The sequence below is a fragment of the Haemaphysalis longicornis genome, unplaced genomic scaffold (assembly GCF_048455015.1).
Source record: "Haemaphysalis longicornis isolate Haplotype H1 unplaced genomic scaffold, Haemaphysalis longicornis Haplotype H1 scaffold_40, whole genome shotgun sequence".
Classification (NCBI taxonomy): domain Eukaryota; kingdom Metazoa; phylum Arthropoda; class Arachnida; order Ixodida; family Ixodidae; genus Haemaphysalis; species Haemaphysalis longicornis.
This window is the reverse complement of record NW_027526362.1, coordinates 1,096,729-1,104,902: the sequence shown is the minus strand read 5'-3', so window position 1 is coordinate 1,104,902 and position 8,174 is coordinate 1,096,729. Positions and strand designations below refer to the sequence as shown.

Here is an 8,174-nt window from a genome sequence, read left to right as displayed (position 1 = left end):
ACACACGGGAGAGATTTGTCAACGGCGAGAAGGACCCCGCCCCCTTTTTGTTTGCATCCCGTTAAAGCACGATCATTACGATATACATGGTAATTTTGAGGAAAATAATCACTGGATAGGATATCAGGGCACAACCAAGTTTCAGATATAGCTATTAACGGAAAGCAAGAAGCCAGAACGTTACCAAAAAATTCAGTCGCCTTAGTTCGAAGACCTCGCACATTCTGATAAAAAACATCTAAACTAGTCATGGTTGTTTTTCTTACGTGATGCGCTCAGAGCTGTGAAGCATGCCTTCGCGAAACATGCCTCGAAACTCCTTAAAGAGGCAGTCTTTCGGCCAAACAGCGGGGTCATTTAGGCGCTCGAAACACTCTTCATTCAAGGAAATATAAAAGGATGCATAGGTGTCGAATTTAGTCTTCAGTCGTCGGCAGCTCAAGGGCGAGACACCTAAAGTTGACAGATGAGCATTGAGACTGGCAGGGGTGGTGGTCGGAGAAAGCTTGGAAACAAACATAGCTTTGGGGCGCTTCGGCTGCGAAACGACGACCAGTCCAGATGTGTCTGACGCACCCACACATGCCCGGCTTCGGCGCTTCTTCTCAAAACTGGGAGGGTGACAGACAGGCACAGACACGGAAAGCACTGGGAAAGGGGTGGACGGAGTTGGGTGCAGTGTAGGAGACGCCGGAGACACCGCCTGCAGCGGAGCCGACGTAGCCGACGAGGATCCCTGTCCGAAATCCCGCCACGCCGGGCATAGCGGAAGCTGCTGCCGGTCAAAATAGTGGATTATTGTAGTGGAGACCCCGCCATGCCAAATGGCGGGCACTATCGGGCACTATTGGGGGGCATGGTGGTACAGATGCTGGCATACCCGTCTAGCGGGCTTAGGCGTCACTTGGGGGGCATGGTGGTACAGATGGCGGCATACCCGTCTAGCGGGCATAGGCGTCACAGGGAGAATAGTGGGTCGTGAATTTTTCTGGAATGGCAGCCGTCTTGACAGAATATGCATAGAATGCGTGGCTGCCGGGACACTTTTGCTGCTTAATGTGGAAAAAGTAATGCGAAACCGTGCGCTCACACCACAGCTTCATTTTATTGTGCACAGACCCTCTTTTCACGGCGGCTCGCCTCTGTAAATAACCTCCACAGGTACTTGAGGGCATAGTTGACGCACATTTCACCAGGGGATTCTGAAAGGAGAAGGCAGGCCACATATCTGGTCAAGGAAACTCACACAGACCTTCCATTTTTTGTTTGTTCGCAATAAAACGTCCTCTTTCCTTCTTATTAACATTTTAAGTCGCCTTCTTATTCTGATATATGAACTCAGCCTGGTTTTAAGGATGAACGAGTGAAAACCATTGACAAAAAAAAACTACGGGAAATATAGTTCTCACCACAAATATTTTCTGCCTTTCATTAACATACTGAAACCACAGGGCGTGGAAAGGAATAGTATAACAGTAAGAGGCCTAACACAAGCGTTGACCCGCAACCTGTATTAGCAAAATGGAAAAACACATGCAGGTGCGCGCATGCGCAGAGGGAGAAGAAAATATTGATGCACCTTTGCAAACAATATTGCACTGAAAAACAAGAAAACACAGGATAAAGCGTGTGTAGAGGGGGTTGAGAAATCACTTGAGCATATGGCCGACAATCTTGGCTTCTTTTTTGTGGAGCGTAATCAAGGTGTGGCTTACGCAGTCAGCTTTTTAAATGTTCACGTAAAAGGCTTCTAGTATCTCCCTAACCATTCCATTTCTAAGCTCGAAGTGCCCCTTGCTATCATCGAAACAGGGTTTGCACCCACACTTATTGCAAGTTGCAGGTGAAATTGCGTACGTGCGATCTTTTATCGTCCCCGAGTGTGCTTCTAGTCTTACATTTAAGAAGGGCTCCACCTGCTCCATGTACTCTCCTTCACAAGACAGCGGTATTGGGTAAACGGCACACATTTTACAAGGCAACAAGCACACGTGTGTTTACACCATGTGAACGTTTTTTTGTTGTTCACCAATAAAAAAAATAAAGCCGGCCTATTTTGTTCTTAGCTGAGTAAAAGGGTTGCATACTATGTAGAGACCCCACATTTTTTGCCTGCGTGCCGTTTTGTGCATGTACGGCAAGACAACTCAGCAAAGGAACTCGTGAAACGTGCGGTCATGCCCTACATGCACAAGATGGCACATGGGCTGAAAAATGTGGGGTCTCGATATGGCGTGCAAATCCTTTTCTCAGCTAAGAACAAAATAGGCAGGCTTTGTTCGTTGGTGAACAAAAAGCGTCCACATAACGCCAGTTTTACAACTTCCAAAGTCAAGCACACGCGTGCTTTTGTGCATTGTAAAATGCGTGTCGTTTACCAGATACTGCTCTCTTGCATAACAGTGTACGTGGGGCATATGGGAGCTGCTGAAAAGAGCACCAACAGACGATAAAACATCACACGTATGCAAATTTACCCGCACAGTGAAGAAAAGTGTGCATGCAAACCTCGATTCGGTGATAATGAGGGGCTCTTCGAGCATAGAAATCGGATGCTTAGGAATATAGTAGAAGCCTTAAACATTAACCTTTATAAATCAAAATATTCCGACACTCCTTGGGCTGCACCGTCCGGCTGCTTCCTGTGGGTACTGCGGGCAGACCAGCCGCTGCCCCAGCCGAATGCCACCGCTCACGTTGGAATGCATTTTGTGCGTCTCATATGGCGTGAAAATGTGTAAATGCCTTTTCATTTGATGTGTCATCATGCCACAGCTTACTGCCTGAAAGCACATTCAAGGAAAACGAGAACTAATTCTTATGCCAGGCTTGACCACGCTGCACACAGATGCAGTGTGTCACAGCGTGTCACATGTCGTGAATGAAGGGTGTTGCACGTTCTCGTCAAAATCACGAACTGTGTGGTTCGATTTTGTGGGGACCCGTGTTTACCTACGCCTTGCCTGCACATGCGTTTGCGAACCAGGAGCCGCCATTTTGGGCGGCCGGCGCATCGCGTGAGCCATGACCTCTTCGTGACCCCATGCGATGCGCCGAACCGGCTCGCTGTGAATCTGTGCGCGAGGGAAGGACTGGGCGATTTGGTCGAAATCGGTTGGCTATGCCCCGATGACGGGAACCTAGCTTGTTCCACGGACTCTGCTGAGATTCTGCCCTGATCGGTTGCATGGTATGCCTCCCCTGCTCCCGCAGCCGTGATGACCGTTATCGAGGTCTGGGTCCCGCAGCTTGAGCGAGCAAACGGAGCCACTGTCTCCCCACAAGCGACAGTCATGTTGTCTGGTATATGCCCTGTAACTGCCAGGCAATAAAGCCTCTGAGAACCCGAACCCGTGCGCGAGTCTTCGGATTCCTCAAGGCTAGTGTACGGCTCGTAGCACTTTTTCTAGCGAAGCTAGCCGGGGTCCTCTGCTATCCCGTACGTTAGCCCACAATTTATAGTGCCAGTCTTTCTAATGTGCATTGTTATACCCAGGTGTTTACAGCTACTTGCCGTCTTTTTAATTCTCACGATCAAGTCCCGTGCTCAGACAGAAATTCACATGCACAGAGGCCATCCGTTCAAGTGTGACAGCGCCGCTGTTGACTGCACTAACAAGCAATGAAAGCACAAAATATTAGTGCAAAAATATCCTGAAGAAATAAGCGTATAGATATACAATGAGACAAACCCACAGAAGCATAATAGAAAGACACACATCGCTTGCGTATTTTTCCTTACTTCACTCCAAGTGTGTCATTCACTGCTTTACTCCTACATGAAGTCTAATCACCCTATAAATTTTCCTGGGGCTCACGGTGCTGTGCAAATGGGTCATCACGCTGAACTGAAAATACTGAATCAAGCAAAAAGTGTGGCTGCATGTTTCTTCTAGAAACCTGTTACTGACCCCCTTGACGTCCATTGCTGACTTTGGGTATTTACAAGCGTGCTGTCAATCATTCTCGCTCAAATTGTGGCCTGTGAGGATCTATTTTGCTGCACTACCCTTTTGTGGTCAATTGCTGTAGGTGACTTTGCCATACTCGAGGGATTAGCTGCACACTCGCCCTTCTCACATACCCGTGCTGCAACGCAAGCAAAGGGTTGATTTTCGCAGACCTTGGCCTCGTAAAATAAACACAGCTAACTTCTAGAAAAACTGAGTTTCTGACTGCAACTGCATTTAGGTCAATAAACGGGCTTTCTAAACTGGCGGGCCACACCTTTTCTTTTTTTGCTGCTCGTGCCAAGCTGCTGGATAGGAAGTACTTTCGGTTCAACATGAAGACCCATTTGCGCAGCGCTGCAAGCCTCCAGAAAATTTATAGACTTCGTACATGTATACGCTTGAGTAAAGTATTAAATTGGGGGAGTTGGCTTAAGTTCATTTCGTACAACAGTGCAAACACACAGACAGAAGGAAGGAAAAACATGCAAGCTCTGTGTCTTTTCTTCCTTATGCTTCTGTGTGTTTGCACCATCGTACGATATCTATACGCCTATTTCTGTGGGTTAGTTCTTGCATGAAGACTTTGCAGTTGTGTTGGTTGTTAGTGCAGTCAACAGCAGCGCAGTCATGCTTGAACGGGTAGCTTCCATACATAGTGTATTTCACGCAGGGCATGGTGACTTGGAGGTGGAATTTAAAAAGAAAGCAAGCGGCTGTAATAACCCGGGTACAACAGTGGGCATCAAGAAGTCTGGCACTACAAAATAGAGCCACACAAGTCATGATTTTGTCGAAACCAACATGCCACACACTGCATTCACAGTCTGTGCAGCATGGTCAAGCCTCGCATAAGAATTAGTTCTCGTTTTCCTTGAATGTGCTCTCTGGTGAACAAGCTAACTGTGGCATGATACATCAAATGGGAAGGCGCTTACCAATTTTCAAGCCACACGAGACGCACGATATGCAGTCCACCATGTGAGCGATGCCACGCTGCAGGGGCGGCAGCTGGCGTGCCCACATTCCCTCACAAAGTGCTTGCATGGCAGCACACTGATCACGGAAAAATGCTGCGCCCAGGGAGAGCCAGGCAATTATGGTCTATAAAGGTGACTGCGTAAGCCAGACCTCGATTACGTCCCACAAAAAAAAAAGTCAAGCTAGTTGGCATGACTTGTCACCCCCCTCTCCACACCCCTTTTCTTCCAACTTCTTGTCTTTTTAGCGCATTATCCTATGCAAAGCTGCATCCGTCTTTTCTTCTCCCTCTGTGCAGGAGCGTAGTTGCATGTATATGCGCATTCTTTCTGTTGCCTAATAAACACTAGTTCGAGTCAGGACTAGTGTTCTTCCCCTTTTTGTTGTCCTGTTCTTTTCCAGCGTGTTGTTTCCCACAATCATAAATGTCTGAAGTCCCCTCCCATTTTTTAACTAGAAGCTACCCCTCAGCCTGAACTCAAGTTGAAGAGCTGGGAACAGGTTTTTTTTTCTGTAATTAATACCTATTCCCCAGTAAAAATACCAACTCAAAAATGGCGTGTCAGCCAGTTGGAAACATCTCATATGCTCTAAATATTACATGAATTGACAATATAATCTTGACCTATTTTTTTAAAAAGCGCACGATAATATAGATGTTCACATACTTTTTCAAGTTCCACATTGATGAAAGATGCTGTCTTCTCTATCGTCCATGCCATGCTGTAGAAGGTCTGCCCCGTCCATCCTGTACCGCCGCTTCTGTAGGGTTGCCAGATCGAGGCAGAAGTCTCCATAGGATGTGTTGCGCATCAGCCACGTCCATTTTTCGTCAGGCACATCCACATTTGGACCAATCTGCACTTGCAATTAGAAAACAAAGCAATTAATTTTAAAATCCCAACTGATCAACTTGCGCTCTTTGAATCAGGTATAAAGTACTATATCCTGTGTTGAGGTTGTACCTTACTTTATTAGAAAGCTAAATAATGTAACCAAACTTTACTGGTCACATAAATCCAAAGATTTGATCAAATAAATGTTGTCGTGCTCTGCAACATGCTATACGACTGGTTCTCAAATGGGGGTCCGCAGACCCCAAGGGGGTCCGCGAGAGCACTTCAGGGGTCCGTGAAGCCTCTTTCAAAACTTTTCCCCTGCCACTGTTTTCTCGATTTTGCCAGAACTTTCTTGATATGCAAAAAGGTGGCCTTGCTGCATTACATGTATGTTTAGTTTCTCTGCATAGTACATATTTTAACACCTTCTTTCCGCACAACATGCCAGCTATGACAAGAGATAAAAAGGCCTACCTAAGGCAGCATATAACTGTTCAAAGACTTGTACATACAAGTACAAATTGTTTGACATAATGACACCGATCAACATATGCTCAATCGTGGGGTCCCCACTGTTTCGCAAGCCAAGAAGGGGTCACTGGGGCAGTCATGGCTGCGAACCACTGCGCTGCTATACTATTGAAGTTTTGGTAGGCCAAAAGATAACACACACCCGCCGAGTGGCTCAGTGGCTAAGGCGTTGCGCTGCCGAGCACAAGGGCATGGGTTGGATTCCCGGCCAATTTTACCCTTGTGGCGCGTAGATGGGCAAAGAGCAAAGCCCGCCGCCCCACCTAGCTTATTTTTGGTTCAACTAAGATTATGCCTGGTTATGCTTGGAAACTCGGCCAAGTATTATGTGTAGTTGTTTTGAACTGCGGACAAGTTTTAAAGAAAGCTTTCTGCCTCTACCAGCCAACGGTTTCTTCGTGGAGTGCGCAACAAGAAACTCCCAACATGGCTGAGGAGGATGAGGAGGGCCCTTTTCACTCATGGAGCACTGTGTAGATGGAGCGGCGAAGGGCGCTATTACCCAGCGTTCCCCGAACGCCGGAGTTGCTTTCGGAGCTGTGCACCCCGGCGGGCACGTTGGCTAAACCATTCCGTTGGCTTTGTCGTCTGCTTTAGCGACGGTTGTTTCGGCCTGTTCTTGTGCAGCTTCGCGTACATTGCACGCTTCCTTCACACGACTTTTCTAACTTGCTCTACAGCACCTCCTGGGTAACCCAGATCCGAAAGAATTAAGTGGCCATACACCAAAGATACGTTTAGGATTGGTTTGGAGGGCAGGAAAACAAAATGTACAGACCCCTTTACAGACATCTGGTCACTAGAGAAACGCTACCTTTTGCGCAGTGCTTGCCACAAATGGGACTCTGTTTTCTACATTACTGAATACAAATTTGGTTATGTTTTAACAGGCATTACAGAAGGCAAAAGAATCAACAGGATCTGATAAATAGCGATTATAAAAGTTCCCCCAGCTTTCTCGCAATTCTCAACCTTACTAAGCTAACTAGTTATCGGTATAAATGGGAATCACTAAGCTCACATGCCGAATTGCTTTGGTGTCTGCGCTTGTGTCGTGCGGTGGTGTAGCCCCTAGCTAGCTCATCAGAATGACGAGGTTCCGCTGTCTCACCCTTAGAAAGACGCTCGTCACCGTTTTCTTTTTGCTGACGCACGGCCGGGATACAGCGGCGGCGTCCGGCGCTCTAGCCCGGCCGTGGCCAACACTGCTGCAATGGGGACGCCGCCCCCGTGAATTCCAGATAACGGCTGGCAGGATATGTGGTTTCACTCTTTGCACTGCCACGTTTGTGAATTCAAGTGACGGCATGGGCAATTGTTGTGGGTGTCGTTTACAGCTTTGCTTTCCAACCACCTTTAAAACGTGGATTGGAAGCAATTTTTTTTTGCTTGGTGTCGTCGTTAGACCCCAAAAGAGGTATGACCACTCAGTGATGAAAGAATGTACAACGTATGCGTGCCAACCAACTTTGCAATGAAGCCCAATGTGTGCGGTGGCCACTTTTTTAATTGGAGGAGAAAAGCATAAGTACGTGCATGTTCCAAGATTTTGGCACACATTAAAGATCCCCAGGTGGTCAAAATTAATCTCGAGCCCTCCACTACAGTGTGCCTCATCGCCTTTGTAGCGTCGGCGAATACACCATACAATCAATTAATGCAGCTCGAAGGGTAATGGAGAGCACAGAGGGACAATCATTTGCTAAAGAACTTTTTGAACTCCTTTGCTCTCAACCATTTGGCTGTGTGGTCTGGTGTCTGGGATTGTAATTAAGTTGAATAATGTTAATGTTTCACCGACATTTGGCTTCTTTCACTGCACTAAGTCATGCAAGGATTGAGCCATAGTGAAGCTGCAGGATTTCTTTCTACG

The 8,174-nt window shown here is 47.1% G+C and overlaps 1 long non-coding RNA gene across 1 annotated transcript; it reads right to left on the bottom strand.

Moving 5' to 3' along the window:
• Positions 1-1,081: 1,081 nt before the first annotated feature.
• LOC144137563 (uncharacterized) lies at positions 1,082-6,453 on the bottom strand. The gene is made up of 2 exons (XR_013315684.1): positions 5,600-6,453; positions 1,082-1,202 (listed from the first exon to the last, which is right to left on the bottom strand). It is a non-coding gene; the product is annotated as an uncharacterized LOC144137563 (long non-coding RNA).
• Between the last annotated feature and the right edge of the window lie 1,721 nt (positions 6,454-8,174).